The sequence below is a fragment of the Pseudonaja textilis genome, chromosome 3 (assembly GCF_049901715.1).
Source record: "Pseudonaja textilis isolate UNSWEBS1 chromosome 3, rPseTex1.2, whole genome shotgun sequence".
Classification (NCBI taxonomy): Eukaryota; Metazoa; Chordata; class Lepidosauria; order Squamata; family Elapidae; genus Pseudonaja; species Pseudonaja textilis.
Genome location: NC_141992.1, coordinates 192818438 through 192841095, shown reverse-complemented (window position 1 = coordinate 192841095; position 22658 = coordinate 192818438). Strand labels below are relative to the sequence as shown.

Sequence of the window (22658 nt, the reverse complement as noted above, 5' to 3'; positions counted from 1 at the left end):
CTCCACACAGGAGAATTGCTTTGAGAGAGTGTGCCATGCACAAGAGTGTACCGTGCGCAAGAGTGCGCCATGTGCAAAAGTGAGCTGCGTGAAAATGGCTTTGGTTTTTTTTTCTTCAATTTATTTGTGTCCTCCTTCTCATTGTAAAAAAGTTGGTCACCTTATAAATGTTCTTGTTTCCTTAATTTTTTTTTAAAATTAGCTCAAAATTTTAACTCTGACATTTAAGTTTGTCTATAATCTGTCTTATGTTTTGATGTTGCATTGTACACAACCCAGAGTCCCTTTTTGAGGGAAACAGATGGTTTAGAAATGCGATAAATAAACAATAGATATTTCTACACCCACAAACTTCTCAGCCTAGCAGGTTGAAAGAACACTAGAACCACCTATGAAGAATCACAAAGCAATAGACTGTCAGTAATTGGAACAGATCCTTGAGGAAGCAAAATAGCTACTATATGTATTTATTCACTCACTTATTTGTGTCCTGCCTTTAATTATTTTTACAAAGAACTCAAGGTAATGAGCATGTCCAGTTCATCTTCCTTCCTCCTCTTATTTTCCCCATAACAATAATCTTGTAAATAAATTGTATCATAAGATCTTCTGCCTTCAAAGATTTTCCAGCATTTCCTTAAAGTTGTCATCAAGAAAGGAAGCTCTAGAAAATCTTTAAAGGCAGAAGACCTTGTAAAGGTAGTCCAAGGCTTACTACAATTTGTTTAGTTACAACAGCACAACTTCCTTAAAGTTGTCATCAAGAAATATTGGAATAGGATTTATTTTACAGACGGTTATTAAAGTGAGCATAAAGATAAAACCAGAAACTTTTATTTTGGGTTTAAAGGAAAAAGACTTGGGAAGAAAATTTGGAACTTTGATGTTATATATGTTGACGGTAGCAAGACTATTTACGCACAAAGATGGAAGGACATTTCAATCCCTACAATGGACTAATGGCTATATAAGTTGATGGAATTAGCAAAGATGGCTAAATTGACTGTTTTGATCAAAGGAAAAAAAAAGTAAGTATTTTTGTTTCTACTTGGAGACCACTTCTGGACTTTGTGCTTGAGGTGCAAAAAAAATGAAATGTTGATTTTGGGTTTTACTGATTAGATAGATTTTTTGTAAAATTTTTGTAAAAAGTTGAGGTTTGATGTCATTGTTTTATTCTACTGTACCAAAGGGAGTCAGAAGTCAACACATTTTTTTCCTTTTCTCCTTTTTTTCCTACACTTCTCCTTTCCCCTTTTCCTCCCTTATTTCTCCTACCCTTTCTTTCGTATTTTTGTAATTTATATTATAAATTGATAAAAGTGTAAAATTGAAACAAATATCATCAAGACATGGGCAAGCCTATGTAGCCTAGTGTGGCATTTTCCAGTCCCACTCTCAAAATTAACTTTCTTGCCCCCAAATATGTTTATTCTGATGAATTTCTTTGGAAAGAAAAGCTGATGTCCAGCAGATAATTGATTTCACATAAAGCATTTAAAAAGTTTCTCCAAGTAAAACCACATGCAACTGAGAAGATATGAATAACTTCACTTTGAGGAGAGCCCACTCAATGGTAAAACATCACAATTGCTTGTGCGTGTTGCATTTTTTTTTATTCCATTATATAAAATGCATGCAAGCTGACATTTTCAAAGATCAGCATTATCTATAACCCAATTTCTTTTCATTAGTGGTTTTTGTCTGAATCGCTCTTTTTATTCCTACACTCGCTAATCAAAAAAGGTGCAGAGATAATTTTGCTTACATTTATTTTCCTTATGCAAATTTCCACAAACCAAGCTCGGATATTTTTAAAACAGCATTTGATCTGACTTTCCTTCCCAGCTCAGAGTTGTTTGTACTGTAAATCTCACCACTCTGGGAAAAAAGAGCAGCAGTAGCAAACATCATGGATGAACATGAAGTTCAGGTTGTCCAATTTGATCCATATCATCAAGAGTGCCAACCCGTCTTAAATCTAAGATTTACAAAACAGCCACCACCACCCCCATTGCACTGTATGGCTCTGAATGCTGGGCAGCAGCAACAGGGACCCAAAACTATCTCCATGCCAGGGAAATGTGAAGGCTCTGTTCGATATTGGGCATCTCCTTTCTTGACCACATCACAAATGACACCATTCAACAGCATTTTGGTGTGGCACCAATTACAGAGGAGAGGAGAAAAGGCCAACGCCACTGGTATGGACATGTCCAGAGAGCAGCAGCTTCCATCATGACCAAAACTGCCTACCAACTAGAAGTCAATGGCAGGTGACCTCACGAGCATCCAAAACAGAGAGGGCAAGACAACATCAACAAAGATATGCAAGCCACGGGTATGTGCCCTGGAGATACATCTGACTGCACAAAGTATTGTTCAATAATCCAAAAAGCAGACCTTGCATCTGTGGGAATAGGCTAGGAAGAAGAAGATACTTGTAAGTTTGCATGAAGTTTGCATACCTGCCTTTGCATCTGTGATTTTTAATCACAGAAGAGAAGATGTTAGCTCACCATCTCTCTTGCCAATTCCTTCAAATGTAATCCAAATCATTTTTATCCCAATGTCTGAAGCAGGGGTCCCCAAACTTGGCAACTTTAAGACTTGTGGACTTCAACTCCCAGAAGGAGAATTCTGGGAGTTGAAGTCAGCAAGTCTTAAAGTTGCCAAGTTTGGAGACCTCTGGTCTTTTAGAATGAATAGTCCTTTAGACTGAATATTGAATAGCAGGAAGCTAAAAGTGAATGTGTAACCACTTTTCACCCTTATAACCATTGTAGCATCCCCATGGTCACCTGATCAAAATCCAGACACTTGGCAACTGACTGATATTTATGATAGTTGCAATGTCCTGGGGTCATGGGACAAATTTTGTGAACTTCTCATGAGCAAACTCAATGGAGAAAGCAGGTTCACTTTAACAAACATGTTGCTAACTTAACAACCGCAATGATTCACTTAAGAACTTTGGCAAGAAAGATAGCAAAATGGGGCAAAATTCACTTAACAACGATCCTGATTAGCAATAGACATTTTGAGCTAAAAACCTTCAGAGCTGAAGAAGCTTCTTGGATGAGAAGTGAAACATCTTCAAAGAAAAACAAGAAAGTCCAGTTGCCTCTTGAAAAAGCACCTTTGGGACTTTAGATATGATAGTTCAACCAGAATATTGGATTGGATGAATGGTGAAAAGAAAGAAAGAAAGAAAGAAAGAAAGAAAGAAAGAAAGAAAGAAAGAAAGAAAGAAAGAAAGAAAGAAAGAAAGAAAGAAAGAAAGAAAGAACTATTAAAGACTTCCTTCCTCTTTTTCTTCTGGAAAATTGCTTAAAGAAGAAGAGTTGATGAATCACAAAAATGAATGAATTGTATGAAGAAAGGGAAAATGCACACATCTCCTCCAAATCTTTATTATGCAAATGATCCATTTATTTCATAAGCACAGTTCTAATTGTCAGAAAAGAAACAAACCAGGGTAGGCATGGGGGAATACACTTGAACCAAGATGTAAACAAGGACATAAAAGACAGATCAAACCTCTTTGTAAGTTACACGAGATCTAATGACAAGAGAGACTAGGCTCATTATAGGAAGAAGAAGAAATAACAAAGGGATAATGTGAACAACAGGGAGGACGTGTCCCACCCCTTCCACTTTTGAATTCTAAAAACGCTAAACAAATAAAATGATTTCACACCATAGATGATAAACAATGTGGAGATGAAATAGAGGCTCTTTGAAAGTTTTAGACAATAATTGGATACAACGCAGGCAAGAATGGAATAGAAGTATTAAATAATTACTCTTCATTTGTCATAGGGAGAGGGAAAAAAGGAAAGTGTGTGTGTGTGTGTTTGTGTGTGTTTGCTTTGCAGGTGTCCAAAGTTGGGCCTGCAAAGAGATTTACAAGCTCAAAGGCAAGAATATCAACTTAAGAGGACCATGGTGTTGAATGGAGAAATGCTTTAAAAGGGAAATTCAAGGGGCATTTGCCTAAACACACAACTTCTACATGACCATGGAGCTTTTTGGTCTTCCAAGTCATGGTTGTCCCAAAAGTGCTTTTTCAAAAGGCAATTGGGCTCTGTTTTTTTCTTGAAGATATTTCACTTCTCATCCAAGAAGCTTCTTCAGTCTGAACTGATCTTCCAAAAGTTCACCAACTGCTAAGGGGCTGTCTTGCTAAGAGGCTGCCACAGTTTACCCATTGCTAAGTGGCTGCCACAGAGAAAGAAGGTCCATCTATTCTTTAAAGCACCAGAAGGTAGGACAAGAAGCAATGGATGGAAACTCATCAAGGGGAGAACCAACCTAGAATGTTCCGACAGTAGGAACAATTAACCAGTGAAACAACTTGCTTCCAGAAGTTGTGGATACTCAAACACTGGAAGCTTTTATGAAGATATTAAACAACCATCTGTCTGAAATGGTTTTCTGCCTGAACAGGGGATATAAGAAGACCTCCAAAGTCCCTTCTATTGGAAGAAATATCCATCTGGTTCAGTTCCAAGCTGGGAAAAAGACACTGGAAATGTGGAGGTGGATTGAAAAAAATGGTTTAATGGTGAAGCAGAACTACCAAGCACATGGTCCTGGGCAGCTGACCCAGAAATGGAGTTGAGAGTGGGTGGTTTTTATACCTTCTCTTGGGCTTGGACTTGAGCTTCCTGTTCCTGTGCAAGAACATGCATTTTATTGGCTGTTGTCAAACTCCCATGGTGCCATGTGGGATCATGTTTGTCTGAGTCAAGTTTGGTTGAAGTTTGCTGGGTGATGCAATGAAGGGGCTTGTTGGGCAATTCATATCGTGGCTGAAGACTAACCCTACCTTTGTTCAAAGCCAGACCTTGCTACAGATAGTAATTACCAAATCTGCATTTCTAAAGCTGTCTCAGCTCAGTATCTGCTTTGGGGGTACAGCGCTCTGAGTTTCTGTCTCCCTTAAGTTTTCTATTTCTCTTTTAGGGGAAATATTTTATCCTGCTTTTTAAAAAAATATTCCTCAAAGATATTTCATTCTTCTAGGAGTGGGGTAGCTTCCCATACTTCCAACTCTGTTATACTGTTATTCTGCTACGGTAACTGAGTCCATCCAATTAAAGGAGAATTCTGAGAATTGAAATCCACACATCTTAAAGTTGCCAAGTTTGAAAAGGGTTGATTTAAATCTTCTTATACAGTAATAACTTTGATGGGGAGAGGTCAAAGATCAACATCTGCAAAATGAAAGCTTTTTTCAGTTATCATGGTGAACAAAAAGGGAATAACGGGAAACGTTAGGAGAGAAAAAGCAATTAACTTTAGTCAGAAACATGGTTGCAGTGCCAGAAACAAACAGCAGGGCAGTCTTTGAGTGTTAGAGGTGTATAATATAAATCTTAGATGGAGTTGTTCTTGCTGTGGAAGGCTTCACTTATATCTAGGGCAGCCCTGCCCTTCTCAATGGCATTTGTCACAACACTGTAGTAAGAACAAAATGGGCTTGCAAAGAGTAGAGCAGCAGGATGGGTACTTTAGAAAGTATAATATAGAAGGTTAAAGACATGTTTGTTTAATATTTGCTATTTGCTTAATATTCAGCTGCTGTGTTGGGTGTGTGAGTGTATGTGTGAAAAGCAGCAGAGGACAGAGGACAGAGGAGGAGGAGGAGGAGAGGAGGAGGAGGAGGAGGAGGAGGAGGAGGGAGGAGGAGGAGGAGGAGGAGGAGGAGGAGGAGGAAAGAAAGAAAGACAGACAGAGAGAGAGAGAGAGAGAGAGAGAGAGAAAGAAACAAAGAAAGAAAGAAAGAAAGAAAGAAAGAAAGAAAGAAAGAAAGAAAAGAAAGAAAGAAAGAAAGAAAGAAAGAAAGAGAGAGAGAGAGAGAGAGAAGAGAAAGAAGAAAGAAAGAAAGAAAGAAAGAAAGAAAGAAAGAAAGAAAGAAAGAAAGAAAGAAAGAAAGAAAGAAAGAAAGAAAGAAAGAAGAATTTGTTGGGGCAAATTTGGATTTATGGAGGAGAAAAATTTGGAAATTCTCAAATGGAAAAAACAAAAAACAAAGAGAAGCTTGCTTGAATTAGGAAGCAGCAAAAAGATAAGCTGTACTGCTTAAACATTTCTGCACCACTACAAATCAAACAGCTTTTTAAACTGAAAAGGAAAGAGAAAAAAAAAACATTCAATTGCTTTCTGACTCCAGTCTAAAATATTCCAAAATCTGAGCAATGATGAAGTTCCCATGATCCTTTTTTTTTTTTTTTTGGAAGAGCAGTTGATAAACCTCCAAGCAATCCCACGGTTTCCCTTCAATCATCCCTCCTTCTTTATCCTGGTGTTATTTATTTGAGAGAAAGAACATCTATTTCCTCTGTTGCTTTCTATATATTTTTTTTCCAAAGTGGTCTGGTGTACCACAGGATAATAAAGAAGGATGCTAAAAATTGCCATCCCGTGCTAGTAGGATGCAAAAGTTGCCCAAAGCACAGGTCTTTCAATTCTGTATTTTAGCCAAGTTGACAGACACTAAGGGAGGTTGTGCTTTTTAGGAAGGGATTTCCAGAAACTGACATTCCTCCCCAAAATCAATGAACTCACATGTGGTGCCATGCCACAAATACTCCTTTAACAACAGAAGTCAAGCAATCGATTCCTATCCATCTTCTGTGCTGTCTGGAGGATGCTTATTAAAGTGTTCTGGAGATCTAGAAGCTATTGATCCAAAATGGACATCTAAGCAAAAAAAACCACCTGTGGTGCTACTAGATTTGACTGTCCCCAGGTGGTTTTATTTCCTCTGGCTGAGTGAAAAATGAAGAGGGGGTGGAGAAAGAATGAGAGAGAGAGAGAGAGAGAGAGAGAGAGAGAGAGAGAGAGAGAGAATATCCCTGATGCATAGTCAGCTATGCGTACTTTGAAAGAACTGGGGAGAAAAATGAAGAATTGTAGGTAAATGATGGTTATCTGGAAGTCTACCTTGCAAAGGCTATCAAGAAAAGCTTTGCCAGGTACATGATCTATTGTAATAGTTCCAGTTACCTTACTTTAAAAGTATAATTATTATAACAACTAAATAGAGAAGGAGGAAGAGGAGGAGGAGGAAGACAGAGTTATAGTCTCTTTCAATCAAAAGATGGTTTTATTTTTGCAATGCATTTAAAATAATTAGTTCATCTAAATCTGCTTGGTAAAATACATGTCTCAGCTCCGTAAAGTAACATTAAAAGCTTTCACCAAAAGCCTTGCCTGCAGAAAGTTAGGAGTATCCCACTCCTTGACAGTATTTTAATAGTGAGTCTTAAAACAAACAATTATTTTTTTTTGGTGTTTATTAAACAACTGATTAGATTATCTACCTATAGCGCTATCAGATCTAGGCTGCAAAAAAATGGAAAAGACTAAGAGGTTCAAAACTGTAAATTGTTTACTGCTGTCTCATGCTACTTTAGGTTTTTATAACCCAGATTTTTGGACTTTGCAGTTTTTCAGCTGGGATTTGGGGGAAAAAAAGAAATAAATAAAAGCGTCCATTGGCTTGTCTGCGTACCCTGCTAACAGGAGCACAAGAATGTATTACTAACTATTTTTAAAAGAGAAGTATTCATGACATCACCTCCATCTGCCTTGGTAAGGCCACCCTTGGAATACTGCATCCAGTTTTGGTCGCCACGATGTAAAAAAGATGTTGAGAGTCTAGAAAGAGTGCAGAGAAGAGCGACAAAGAAGATTGGGGAACTGGAGGATAAAACATACAAAGAACAGTTACTGGAATTGGGGATGTCTAGTCTAGTGGAGAGAAGGACCAGGGGAGACAGGATAGCAGTGTTCCAATATTTAAGGGCCTGTCACAAAGAAAAGGGAGTCAAGCTAATCTCCAAAGCAGCTGAAGGCAGGACAAGAAGCAATGGGTGGAAATTAATCAAGGAGAGAAGCAGCTTAGAACTGAGGAGGAATTTCCTTGACAGTTAGAACAATTAATCAGTGGAACAACTTGCCTCCAGAAATTGTGAATCTTCCAACACTGGAAGTTTTTTAAAAAGATGTTGGATAACCATTTGTCTGAAGTGATCTATGGTTTCCTGCCTGAGTGGGGGATCAGATTAGAAGACCTCCAAGGTCCTTTCCAACTCTGTTATTCTATTGTTTCTTCAGGAAAGGCCTTAAAACCTGGATAGCCCAGCTGGCAAGATGTCCTAAAGAAGAAGCTGTTGGCCGGAGGTGGTTTTGTGCACTAACAGAGAAGGCACCCCAAGCTCTCCCCTCCAAAATTCTTGTTTTTATTGTTTTATTTTTTTTTTGTAATTTTAATCCATTTTTATATATATAAAACCATCAAATATTTGTGTGTTTTATGTTGACATAAGCCTCTCAGAGTTACCTGAACCACAAGATGGAAAACAAATAAACTGATAAACAAATAAACAGAAAAACAAATAAACAAACAAATAATCTCATTCCCAGTTTAATATATGGATATATTTTTTTCTTCACCGACTGAACCTTTTGGCATGATCCTTCCTGGGAAAATGTGTTGGTTCCTCCATAGGAAATCATGTTTGACACAATTTCAACCTTTGATTTTGGGAAACCTAAGATTGCTCTCAACAGAACTGTCTTGGTGGGTTGGTTGGTTAAATTTGTATTTTGCCTTCTCTATAATAATTCAACGTCGCACCCCTGCTGACCTTCCCATGTAGTTTTCACCATAATTTTCTTAGCTAAGTTGGGCTGAGAGATAATTCTACACACATCTGAATCTGACCCTGGACTCTGATATTTTGGGGGAAAAATATGTCTCTCTACATTCAGCCTTCATCAATGTGTCAGATTCCAGATGTGTTGGGAATGTCTAGGCTGGCTGAGAAAACTGAGTGATGATTCCCAACATATCTGGGGCCTGCTGTTGGTTCATCTGTGCAGCTTCCCTTGGCAAGAAAATTAATCTCATGCTATGGTAAATCAGCAATGACTGTAATGGACCCATAATATAATGCTCTGTCTCTTTTTCAGCATCCTGTTTTTGGTTCCTTGGATAAGAAAAGATAATTCCTAGCAATTACCAAGAAAGATTTTGCGACCCGGTTAGTCTGCACGTTAAGCGTTCAATAGGTGCCTCAGAGTTATTGAAGAGTACAATTGTACTTTAGGAGTCCATGAAGGAAAAACTTAATGTATACACTGAAAATTCCTCTGACTGGCCCGCAATTGTAGGAGCAAGTTGAAGACAGAGTAAAGGAAGCTGATCCAACCCAGAACTAAGGATAGTGAGAATAATTAACTTCCAGAAGTTGAGGGTGATCCATCACTGATGTTTGGACAACCATTTTTCCACAGAGGTACAGGTGAGCAGGTGATTGGGCTAGAAGATCTTCAAGGTCCCTTTATTCTGCATTTTTTTAATTAAAAGGCAGTAATTTTCATGAGCCAGAACTCACTTCACCCAATGCTTAAAGCAGTGTTACAAGACCCAAGGTGGTGCAGTGCTAAGAAGGTAGCATTATAGGCTAACTCTGTCCACTACCAGGAGTTCATTCCTGACTGGTTCAAGGTTGGCTCAGTCTTCTATCCATCCAAGGTCAGTAAAATGAGGACCCAGATTGTTGGGGGCAATATGCTGACTCTATAAACCAGTTAGAGAGTTCTGTAAAGCACTATGAAGCGCTATATACCATGTTTCCCTGAAAATATGACCTAGCCAGAAAATAAGTCCTACCTTGATTTTATATGTGTGCCCAATATAAGTCCTATCCCCAAAATAAGCCCTAATTAAGACCCCACCCACTGCAGGGGGAATGGGTAAAAATTAAGCTAGGATGGGGATGGTGGGGTAGAACTGCCCTACTACTTATCTTCAAACACTTGCCACAAGGCCTTGCATACCCTGACACCTGCCTTGCTAGCCCATTTCTTCTGCAGCCAGCAAGGCCTTCAAGGCTTTCCTGAAGATCTCTGCAGCTGATAACAGAGCCCTGGATCAACACCCTCTCCAAAAATAAGACCTGGTATTATGTCTTAAGGAAAAATATAAGACAGGGTCTTCTTTTCAGGGAAACACGGGTAGGTCTAAGTGTTACTGCTACTCAACCTTTACAACTTCAAAATGTGTGGACTTCAACTTCCGGTGTTCTTCAGCCTTTTCTTTAGGAATGCAAAAATTGAACCTGAATAATGCGGAAGAAGCTTCTGAAAAATAGATCCGTAGGATTTGTAAGCTGGCAGAAGCTCATTAAAGAGAAATCCAAACTAGAACTAAAGAGAAATTATTAAGAGAACTCAAAAGGATTCAATCAATTGTCAGCATTCCAATAAACTTCCATTCCAATCAATAACTTCAAGACAGACATATCTCAAAGGTACCTTTATTTGGATAGTAAACTGGCACATCTGTGGAAAACTTTCACATGCAATATTCAAAACTACAAATCCACCCCCACACACACACATACTTGGCTGTCATCACATCACATGGCCCAATCACAATCCATCTTAAAGTAAAATCCTTATTTCATTCTGTGCCATACTCAATGACCTTGAACTAACAAAAGAATTTTATTTTGTCTACTTAGAGCTACTCAATTGAATCCCCCCTCCCACTTTCTCAGACTTGTGGCAGTGTGGGACCATTTAATCTCAATATGGCTTCCGAAGCTGACAAAGGGTTTTACAATTCTTTCCATGCAAGTAACACTAACACTTTTCAAGTTTTTATTGCCATTATTCCTCTCAGATTTTTTTTTTCTATCACCTATCATTTCTGTAAGCTCACCATGAAATTCACATTTATTTCAAAATTTTATCTCGGTTCACTTATGTATGTTCCAATTGGAACTCTCAGACTGTTATCTTACACCTCATTTAACTGTAATTAAACTTTTTGTGCCTTTATGTTTCAGTAATGTATTATTGGAGAGCGTAATAGATGTTTTTGCATTACAATTTACAGTGCAAAGCTCTCACACAATCCATGAAAATAACAGTAAAAGTAGTAAAATTATGAAGAAGGAATAACCTCAACAAGACACCGGGCTTCTAAAATTATCTTGTTGACCAGGAATCCAATGTTTCTATTGAAAGTCTTGAGGAAGCATATTTGTCCGGTTCCAAGTAATGTACCCATCACAAACAGAACTCCAAGGCAAGTTAGTTCCTCAAAGAACAGGTTTATTCAGATACATAATCTTGGAACAAACTGGTGGAAAGCCAGTTCTGAAAGTTCCCGCACTTTCCAACACATTAAAAGTAAAAGTTTCCTGTTTTCTCAAAACAATAAATTACATTGTCCAACCTGAATACTGGCTGGTTGCTTGGCGACTTCTCCTCTGGCCAGCCAGCTGTTGGTATGTCTCTGACTCATAAGAAAGCTATGTTGTTTTGGCTACAAAATCCCATCTGTCTCTACTCTCCCCCCTTCAACTCCAGACTGTGTCAACCTGAAGCCATATAAGAAGAAACCCACATAGAAACAGAACCCTAAAGAAAAGGAAACAGCCGCAGCAGGCCAGCTTTAGGCTTGACAATATGTGCCAATGTCACCATTGCCTCTACAGGCCTTCAAGATCAGGGGTCTTCAGACTTGACAATTTTAAGACTTGTGGACTTCAACTCCCAGAATTCCTTCTCCAGTCGTGTTAGTTCAGGAACTCTGGCTGTTGTAGTTGACAAGTCTTAAACTTGCCAAGTTTGAAGACCCTTGTTCAAGATCATGGAAAGTTTCTCAGGAAACACCCAAAGTCTGAGATGACATCCAATGTTCTTGGAGGATCTCCAATGGCTATGGGTGGCTATATCAGTACTTCTTTACACTATCTAAAGCAGAGGTGCCAAATTTGCAGCCTGCCAGCCGGATGCAACATACACTGGTCATGCTCACCCTGGTTTAGCAAAGCAACAAAAAGTTGTGATACATCACATGATGACAACGTGATGCCATGAGTTTTATACCCCTGATCTAGAGTGTGGAGAAATGGACAATGTAGCAAACATATAAATATGAGTGTCAAAGTGGGGTCAGGGTTTATTCAGCTTTATTCAGCTGAATAAACACATAAAGCTTATCAAGGCAAATAACTGGACTCTATCTTTCTTTTATACCAAGCAACACCTGAACCCGGCAAAATACTCCAGCAGACGAAGGATGATTTTCAGGGCTAGTGGTAACCTTTCTTTCTATTCTACCCTAGGAGAGGTGTGATACAGTGGTGTGATTCAGCTGGTGTAACAACCGGTTCGGTGAGCGAGCACTCACGCCAAACATGCGCTCCACGCATGCACACAGCATTTAGAAAAGACCATTTTGAGCTATAATACTTACCTTCTGCCGCAGCCTCAGTGAGTAAAACAGCTGATGTGCGGCAAACTACTCTACTGCAAGAATCAGCTGTGCTCAAAAACAAGGAAACAAAGCACAGGAAAGGGCAGAGATGGGCGGGTGGGGCCAAATGATCACTAGAACTACCAGTTTGTCTGAACTGGTCTGAACCAGTAGAATCCCACCCCAGGTTTAATATTAAATATTGCTAACTGTTTGAGGATATTTTCGCTGACCTCTGTTTGCTTAAAAAAAAGGGTCTATTTCTTTCTCTGCCCCATTTAGACAGTCTTGATATTTAAGTAAAAGAAAACTTATTTTCTTTTGATATTTAAGTCTTTGTGTAAAAAAACCAACACAACCAAAAAAAAAACCCCACCATACAGCAGAAGGTTTCACACTGCTGAGGTTCAAAAGAAAATGTCATTTGGATTTTAATCCTAAAAATAAGGGGAAAAAAAAAAACAGACATGAGTCAATGGGTTGTGCTAAAACGCAACAGAAGGCTGAGATTTGGTGTTTTTTTTTTCTTTCAGAAATACATTTTTAAGAAACCGATGGGAGGGAAAAAACAAGTGAGAATGATTGGCAGCCATTATTTAAGCAGAAATGTGGTAGAAGATTGTTCAATAATTTTTAATTGGTGTTCCTGCACTGAACAAAACTTTGAATGATAGTTTCAGTACCTCTTATCAGGCCCATGTTGTTTTTTTTTTAAGCAGCTCCTTTATCCACCTTGCCTCCATCCCAGTTATCTAATTCTTCCCTCTAACTAGCTTCCATCCTTCCAGAAAATGTTTGCCTGGGTGAAAAAAAGTAAATATGCCAATGTATTAACAGAGGGATAGTATCAAGACCATGCGAAGTGTTAGTATCCCTTTATAAAGCCTTAGTAAGACCATACTTAGATTATTGCATCCAATTTTGGTCAATATATTATAAAAATGATGTTGAGGCTGTGGAAAAAGTGCAGAGAAGAATAACAAAGATGATTAGGGGGCTGGAGGCTAAAACATATGAAGAATGGTTGCAGAAACTGGGTATGTCTAGTCTAATGAAAAGAAGGACTAGGGGAAACATGATAGCAGTGTTCCAATATTTGAAGGGCTGCCACAAAAAGTGCAGAGGTCAACCTGTTCTCCAAAACATCAGAAAGACAAGAAACAGTGGATGGAAACTAATCAAGAAGAGAAGCAACCTAGAACTAAGGAGAGAGAGAGAGAGAGAGAGAGAGAGAGATGTTTTCTGAGGTTCTCGCGGGTATTTGTATGTGGATCTTTGGTTCTCTGAGAAGCAAGAGCCGAAGACAGAAGCCTGAAGATGATGAATGAGACTTCATCGAAACGTTGCCTAGATACTTCGAATCTTACGCGGGAGAAAAACCGAACAACCAAAGAGATAGATGATAGATGATAGATAGATAGATAGATAGATAGATAGATAGATAGATAGATAGATAGATATAAACAGCAAGAGCAATTAACCAATGGAGCAGCTTGCCTTTAAGAGTTGGGAGTGCTTCATCACCGGAGGCTTTTAAGAAGAGGCAGGACAACCACTTATCTGGAATTGCCTAGGAACCTCTGATTGGGTTGTGGAGTTGGACTAGAACACCTCTAAGCCCCTTACAACTCTGTTATTCTGTTAAATAGCAATAGCACGTAGTCTTATATACCATTTCACAGTGTTTTATAGCACTCTCTAATCAGTTTACAGGGTCAGCATATTGCCCCCAGCAATCTGGATTTTCATTTTACTGACCTTGGAAGGATGGAAGGCTGAATCAACTTGGAGCCCATCACAATCAAACTGCACCACCAGAGCTCTTATATAGCAAAATATGCATATTTCAATTGTTGGAATATCTAATAAAATATACAAGAGACTATAGCCTGTACATTTTCAAGACGAAAGGTGTTTTTTTTTCCCAGTTGCATCTAATTGTGGCACAAACGTATCTGAGTACCCTTCTGCCAGTTTTTTTTTAAAAAATAATGTTCATTTAATCCTTGCCTGTGAATAAAATAGATTTACTTTAGTTGTCTTTTGCTGCCTTGTGTTAACGCACTATTTCCCCTTTATTCCAACAACATTTACAGATTGCTGCAAAGTGTATAAAATATCTTTGACTGTTTCACCTTTGTCAATTGATGCACAATAGAGATTGACAGATTGACAGTGAGAACAACCAGTCTTATGCCTGGATAGTTTTGTACTGATTCTAGGATGGGTAAAACCAGCAGTGGGCTAGAAGGTCACCAGTTTCTGGAAAAAAGTGGGGGAAATATTTTAGCTGAAATCTTGAAGGATAAGTGCTGATGAGTACTGAGGTAGACAATTGTCTCTACAGGTAGTCCTCAACTTACAACAGTTTGTTTCCTGACCCAATAGTGCTTTTTCAAGAGGCAACTGGACTTTCTGTTTTTATTTTGAAGACCTTTTGCTAGCAATGGGGGATGTCCACGTGGAAGCAAACATGGAAGCCCATTGGGTGTCTTTTGGCAATCACTGATACTCCACAGAGATTCTATGAAGAGAGTATTGCACACTGTCTCGTGTACATGGTCGCTACAATGTAAAAAAGATGTTGAGAGTCTAGAAAGAGTGCAGAGAAGAGTAACAAAGATGATTAGGGGACTGGAGGCTAAAACATGTGAAGAAGGGTTGCAGGACCTGGGTATGTCTAGTCTAATGAAAAGAAGGACTGGCAGTCTTCCAATATCTCAGGGGTTGCCACAAAGAAGGGGGAGTCAATCTCTTCTCCAAGCACTTGTGGGCAGGACAAGAAGCAATGGGTGGAAACTAATCAAGGAGAGAAGCAACTTAGAACTAAGGAGAAATTTCCTGACAGTTAGAACAATTAATCAGTGGAACAAATTGCCTCCAGAAGTTGTGAATGCTCCAACACTGGAAGTTTTTAAAACAGATGTTGGATAGCCATTTGTCTGAAGTGGTATAGGGTTTCCTGCCTAAGCAGGGGGTTGGGCTAGAAGACCTCCAAAGTCCCTTCCAATTCTGTTATTCTATTCTATTCTACATAGGATTATTTAATTAATTAATGAGGACAACTCCTTTAACCTATTACAAAATCAGTCACAAAAAAATGCATGTTTCTACTCACCTCTCATTAATATATACTCTTTTCTGGATAATTTTGGGTTGCAAAACAAACTTAGAACATAGAATAATATAGTTATAAGGGACTTGGAGGTCTTCTAGTCCAACACGCTTCACGAGCAGGAGTCCCTATACCATTTCAGATAAATGATTGTCTAGTTTCTTTCTGAAAACTTCCAGTGATGGAGCACCCACAACGTCTTAAGGAAAACTGTTCCATTGGTTCATTGCTCTCACCATTAGGAAATGTCTTCTTAGTTCTAGATTGCTTCTCTCATTGGTTAGTTTTCATCCATTGTTTCTCATCTTGTCTCTTGGTGGTTTGGAAAATAGTTTCACCCCCTCATCTTTATAGGAGCTTCTCAAATATTGGGACACTGCTATCGTGTCTCCCCTAGTCCTTCTTTTCATTCGACCAGACATACCCAACTCCTGTAACTGCTCTTCGTGTATTTTAGCCTCCAGTCCCCTAATCATTCTTGTTGCTCTTCTCTCAGCCCACATACACCTTTTCAATTCTCCTTTATATTTGGTTATCCAACATGAGAAAATTGATGCAATCTTTATATCAAACTCGATTAAACCTTAGATCAATTTCTCTTTCTCATCTCATCTATTTGGCTTTGGAATATACAATTGGTTTGCAGTAGACATATCACTGCACCTCAGAAAATGATGCTATGGGGGCCATTTTTATTGAAAAAGAGAAACTTTGCAGGATGTGTCACACTTAATTCCTTCTCTTCTCAGCCAGCTCCAGCTTACCACAAAATCCTCCAGCCATAGCTGACCTATTTTGTCATGCAGAAGGGTTTTTGTTCCTAATTATATGCAATTTAAAGGCAGATATAAATTCAAGGTCACCTTTTAGCCATTTTAAAGAAGAAAAAGGAAATGTTCTACTGGTCCAATTGAGGTCAATGTCACTCCAGAGGAGAGTCTATAAATACCAGGACATCAAAGGTCAGTTTGCAAACTCCTTAACTTTGTAAGTACAGGTATTCCACTTCTTAAATTTGGTTGGTTTCAACTCGGAACAGGAATTTAGCAGCTTGCTTGGTAAGTTGAGGTTCCGATGCAAGAAATTCAAGTAACAGATCTAATATGCTGTATGAATCATCAAAAATGTTGTTGGAAAAGATCAATGGCTTCATCAATCTAAGATTATTAAGAGCCATAGGCGCACAGTGATTAGAATGCAGTATTGCAGACTAATTCTGCCCATAGCCTGGAGTTTGATCCTTACTGATTAAAGGTTGGCTTAGACTTCCATCCTTCTGAGGTCAGTAAAATGAGGATCTTGACTTTTGGGGACTAAATCATATGAAGAATGGCTGCAGGTTTTGTTGTTTGGCTAGTCTAAAGAAAAGATTAATTAGGGGTGACATGATAGCAGTATTCCAGTATTTGAGGGGCTACCACAAAGAAGATAAAGTCAAATTATTCTCCAAAGAATTGGAGGGCCAGACAAGAAACAATGGTTGGAAACTAATCAAAGAGAGAAGCAACTTGGAATTAAGGAGAAATTTCCTAACAGTGAGGACAATTAACCAGTGGAACAGCTTGTCTCCAGAAATCATGGGACATTGATCACCAGAGGTTTTTAAGAGACTAGAGAGTCACTTGTCTGAAATGGTATAGTTTTCCTGCTTGAGCAGGGGGCTGGACTAGAAGACCTCCAAAGTCCCTTTCAGCTCTATTCTATTTTATTCTGCTCAGAGGGTACTGTAAAGCACTGTGGCACTATTGCTATCATTTTTCTATAATGGACGTTAAGGAAACCTGTTGTCTTTCAGAGGTTACTGAATTGTGATTACTAAATCCTCCAGTTTTGACTACTGGTCACAGCTAGGAATTGTTATCATTCAGCATCTTCATCAGAGTCACAGTTTCTTATCCTGTCTAGTTTTATAGCCCTCTCTAAGCAGTTTACAAAGTCAGCATATTGCCCCCAACAATTTGGGTCCTCATTTTACCCACCTCAGAAGGATGGAAGGCTGAGTCAACTTTCAGCCTGGTGACATTCGAACTGGCAAATAGCACACAGTTGGCAGTCAGCAGAAGTAACCTGCAACTCATGTTACCACCTCTTCTTTAGAATGCAGGTATACCATATAATGGACACATTCTAAGGTTTAAAGTTTGAGGGCATATATGAAAGATAGTGTCAAAGGTGGTATTCAGCAGGTTCTGTCCAGTTCTGAGTAGTTCGGAGAACTGGCAAATAAAACCTCTGACTGGCCCCACCCACATCTATACTCTGCCTCCCAAGTCCCAGCTGGTTGGCTGGGTCTTCTTTTGTTGCCCTGGGGAGCTGGAAAGCACATTAGTGGGTGGGGAGGGAATAGGGATTTTGCAGTAACCTTCCCCCAGGAGTGGGGAGGAATGGAGATTTTACAGTTATTCTTCCCCTAGAGTGGGGTGGGAATGGATCTTTTGTAGTATCCTTCCCCTGCCATGCCCACCAAGCCAAACCCACCAAGCCATGCCCACAGAACTGGTAGTAATTTTTTTTTCTTTTTGAATCCCACCACTGGATAGTGTCAACACTGAAGTGAACCTGACTGGGGACATTTTGGAGATATCAGGGTTGCCACAATGCAAAGAAGAGAGAGGGAGGGGGAACATAGTTAGATGAGGGTTTTGTAGCCAAAACAAAATAGTTTCCTGTGGAAACCAAGGACATTCCAAGAGGGGACTGAGGAGAGGAGGAATCCAGTTACCAAGCAACCAGCTAGCACCTTGATTGGATAATGTGACTGATTGTTTGGGGAAAGGGGGGACTTTCACTTTTTAACCAGGTAAAAACCACAGGAACTTTCAGAGTCGGTTTTCATCAGTTTGTGCCAATATGATATCTCCAATAAAATTGCTTTTTTAAAAACCCGCTTGCCTTGGAGTTCTGCTTTCTCTGGAGTTAATACTTGAAACCCTGACAGAGAGCATATAGATCCTGTGGAAGTAGGTAGGACCTTAAGAAGGCCTACAAGAGAAACACGTACATTGAGGGGAAAAGTGAACTTATTCTTGGAAAATTTTCCACAGGTTGCAAAATCTATAAGAACTTGCAATCTGTAAGAACCCCGGTGAGTTTGTCTTCTTTTTCTCATCAACGTGATTAAAGTGAATTAGACAATAAGTTCCCCACTACTGCCGCACACAAATTGTATAAATTAGCACCTTCTCTGTTCGTGAAAAACACTTTTCAGCAAAGAGATGGAAGTTCAGAGAATGCGAGAAAAGATATTGAGTGTAATATTTCCAAACATGTTCTGTGAACTCCCATCTGGCTCACTTTGAGCAAATCATTGATTTGAGCTAATTGACTAATTGATTCGAGCAATTAGTCAGTGATAGAAACACATAACTAGTTAATTAGCTACCAATCCAATATTACCTTGCAGAGAGTCCCCAGTGTGGCATTTAGACTTTCTTCTGAATCTCTAGACAAATTTGCCAGAAGTTTGTGTTTATGTAACCATCTGACCTGTTTCTTCAAATAAAAGAAGGCTACCATATTAAAGCTGCAACAATCTAGATGACCACTAAGTGAAAGAGATGAACTGGAATTGTCTATATTTCTGATGCTGAGCAGTCATCCAGACTTTTGCTGGATATAGATATAGCAACACATTTTTTTTTTAAAGGAGGAAAAAGTAAACTAAACTATTTAATCAAAGACCATAGATAAACCATCTGGTGCCCATGAATTTTCTGGGATCCATCTGGGTCACTCATTTTATTCTTATTTTACTTTCTCCAAGGAAAGGGAGAGGGAGAGGATAGGAAAGGAAATCAAATGAAAGGATGAAGGGAAGGAGAGGGGAGGAGGGAAGGGAATCAAAGGGAAGGAAATCAAAGGAAAGGATGAAAGAAAGGAAAGGAAATCAAATGAAAGGATGAAGCAAAGCAAAGCAAAGCAAAGCAAAGCAAAGCAAAGCAAAGCAAAGGAAAGGAAAGGAAAGGAAAGGAAAGGAAAGGAAAGGAAAGGAAAGGAAAAGAGGGGAAAGGAAAGGATGAAGGAAAGGAAAGGAAAGGAAAGGAAAGGAAAGGAAAGGAAAAGAGGGGAAAGGAAAGGAGAGGAGAGGAGAGGAGAGAAGAGGGGAAGGAAGGGAAGAGGGAAAGGAAATCAAAGGAGAGGATGAAGGAAAGGAAAAGAAAGGAAAGGAAAGGAAAGGATGAAGGAAAAGAAAGGAAAGGAAAGGAGTAGAGAGGCAGAAAGAAAGGAGAGGATTAATTTTCAATCATTACAAGAATGCATCTAGGCTAGAGTACAACTACCATATCTTGATTTCAAATATGACATACTGTAGGTGGCAGCTAAACCCAATTCTTTATTACCTCTAGTTATTTTAAATCAGTGTTTCTAACCCTTGATGATTTGAGGTTGTATGGACTTCAAATACCAAAATTCTTCTGAAGTCACACATCTTCAATCTTCTAAGGTTGAGAAACACTCCTCTAGAGTGTAGTAACCTTATGCTTATGTTTATAGTTCCAAATGGGCCCATGAACCCCTAATTTTTTTTTTACCATAATCAGAAAACATTCATTTTATTGATTGTTTAATACTAATGGCTTTTCCACATACAACCCTTTGGCCTGATTATCTTTTATTTCTCTATCAATCTCTTTTTACTTATGGAACAACTTGCCTTCAGAAGTTGTGGGTTCTCCAACACTGGACATTTTTAAGAAGAGATTGAACAGCCATCTGTCTGAAATGGCAGGGGGTTGGACTAGAAGACCTCCAAGGTCCCTTCCGACTCTTCTGTTCTGTTACTATTCTGTTACTTAAAATGTTTAGAAGAGAGTTTCCTAGCCTACAGGAAGCCACGTTTGAAGCAGTTATGCCAAACAAGGCTAATGGACTGACTTTGCAGTCTAAAACACAGATATGAATTCAACTTCTGTTGGGCTTTGTGCTGTTGAATTAATGCTGACTCCTGAACTAATTTCTGCAGTTTTCTTGACGAAGTTTTTTGGAAGTAGTTTTGCTCTTTCCTGTTTCCTAGAAGTGAGACAGTGACTGGCCCAAAGGTTACTCAGCTGGCTTTCTACCTTACAGTTTAACAGAGTTGGAAGGTCATCTAGTCCAACCCTCCACCCAATCAGGAAACCCTACGCCATTTCTGACAAATGACTGTCCAGTCTCTTCTTGAAAGCCTCCAGTGATGAAGCTCCCACAACTTCTGAAGGCAAGCTGGTCCATCAGTTGATTGCTCTTACGGTCAGAAAAAAATTCATTATTTCCAGGTTAAATCTCTTCATGGTCAGTTTCCATCCATTATTCCTTGTCTGGCCTTTGGGTGCTTTGGAAAATAGCTCGACCCCTTCCTCTACCTAATGTAGAACTAAAACTCATTGTTTCCCCCTGTCTAGCCTGGCAGCTTAACTACTATAGATATCACTAACCCAGTGGTGGGATTCAAAACTTTTTACTACCTGTTCTGTGCGTGTGGCTTGGTGGGCATGGCAGCGGAAGGATACTGTACAATTTCCATTCCTTCCCCACTCCTGGGAGAAGGTTATTACAAAATCCCCATTCCCTCCCAACACCACTAACCTGCTTTCCAGCTCTGTTGACCTGTGCAGGGCAACAAAAGAAGACTCAGCCAATCAGTTGGGGCTTGGGAGGCAGAGAATAGATGGGAGTGGGGCCAGTCAGAGGTGGGATTTGCTGGTTCTCCGAACTACTCAAAATTTCTGCTACCGGTTCTCCAGAACTGGTCAGAACCTGCTGAATACCACCTCTGGCCCTTGCATAAAGCTCTTTTATCCAAAGAAGGTACATCTTTTATCACTATAGTATCATGTAGAGGTTGCTACATCAATCAGAAGAAATTGTAGAAAAAAACTGAGGAAGTTTTTTCCCATACATTGGCTGAGTTCACACATCAAACTAAGCTGTTAACATGGTTTTGTTTTGTTTTTAAATAAAATCTTGCTTGGGCTTATTGTGTGAACTCAGCAGTTGCGTTATGTAAATCATGTGTTAAGGTGTTGCTTTCTGCGTGAGTCAAGCTATTGTGATTTATTTTAAAAAATGGTTTAAAACCCTGAAGTTTACAATAATGTGTGAATCTACCAGTATGGCGTGCAAAGAATTGCTTTGAATAGCAACTTCTAGAGATATGCATCAACGCAGAGCAGATTAAGGGAATTCGAAATAGTTTGAATTCACTCTAGATCAGGGCTGTCAAATTCCCAGCCCATGGGCTGGATACATCATGCGCTGGCCATGCCCAGTTTAGTGAAGGGGGGGGAAAGTCCCAATACGTCACATTACACCACTGTGATGATGTGAGTTTGGCACCCCTGCTCTAGATGGAACAAAGGAATTTAAATTGTCCTGTCCCTGGTATAAAATTCTCCAGAAATCCTTTGAGATATAATACAGGAGTTCTACTGTATGCTGAAAACAATGGCAATATTTTTTTTTTCTTATAAAACAAATTGATGTACAGAGAAAAAGTGGAATTAGATTCAGAGACTGATAGTTCTGTCTTTAAAGACGATTATGTTGTTGGTAACTTTTTAGTTGTGTTGACTTTGCAAGATAGGATCAAGGATTGTTTGTTTGTTTATTGCCTGCCTACTCTTCTATACAATCCAACAAAATTATTAATTATTGAAGCTGCCACGACTTAAACCACTAAGTAAAAAGGGGCCTTGGTTCCTTTTGTTGGGAAAGGTATAGTTTTATTAGAGATCAAATGTATTGCAATATTTCATAGCCAGAACTGAGAATCGTGCCCCCAAATTTCCAAATTCTAATTTCCTCCATGCCTTAGCTGTCTCTAATTTCCCACCTTGGTGTAACCAATTAGGTTGCCATGTCCCTGTTGGAATCTGACTCTGAGGGAGAGATGGAACAGCTGACAGGGAGTGAGAATGTGGCTCTAGTGGTTGTGGAGGAAACTGGGGAAGGGCACAGGCTGGATGGGCATTCAGAGGAAGACCCAGGTCCACCCCCTCTTCATCCTAGGGCACGCAGGGAGGAGCAGATAAGGGAGAAAGATGAATGACATGGTCTACAGTGGAGGAAAAGGCCCTGATCTCCTTCATGGGCTGCAGCTGTGGGGATTGTTTAAAAGGACAAACTGCACATGGCCCAGTGCTGGAAGCAAAGTTTGCATTATTCTTGGCAGAGCTCATCTGTGTTTTGGCTTCTTCCCAACTGTGGTTGCTGCGTTATCTGGTAAGAGTCTGCAATTAATCATCCTTGCCTGCTGTAGTAATTCCTTCAGTTTAGTTC

General features: G+C 39.4%; 1 long non-coding RNA gene across 1 annotated transcript; it reads right to left on the bottom strand.

Moving 5' to 3' along the window:
- Positions 1–1598: 1598 nt before the first annotated feature.
- LOC148126467 (uncharacterized) lies at positions 1599–12371 on the bottom strand. Its single transcript, XR_015742639.1, has 3 exons — positions 12287–12371; positions 7557–7668; positions 1599–5219 (listed from the first exon to the last, which is right to left on the bottom strand). It is a non-coding gene; the product is annotated as an uncharacterized LOC148126467 (long non-coding RNA).
- Positions 12372–22658: the final 10287 nt, after the last annotated feature.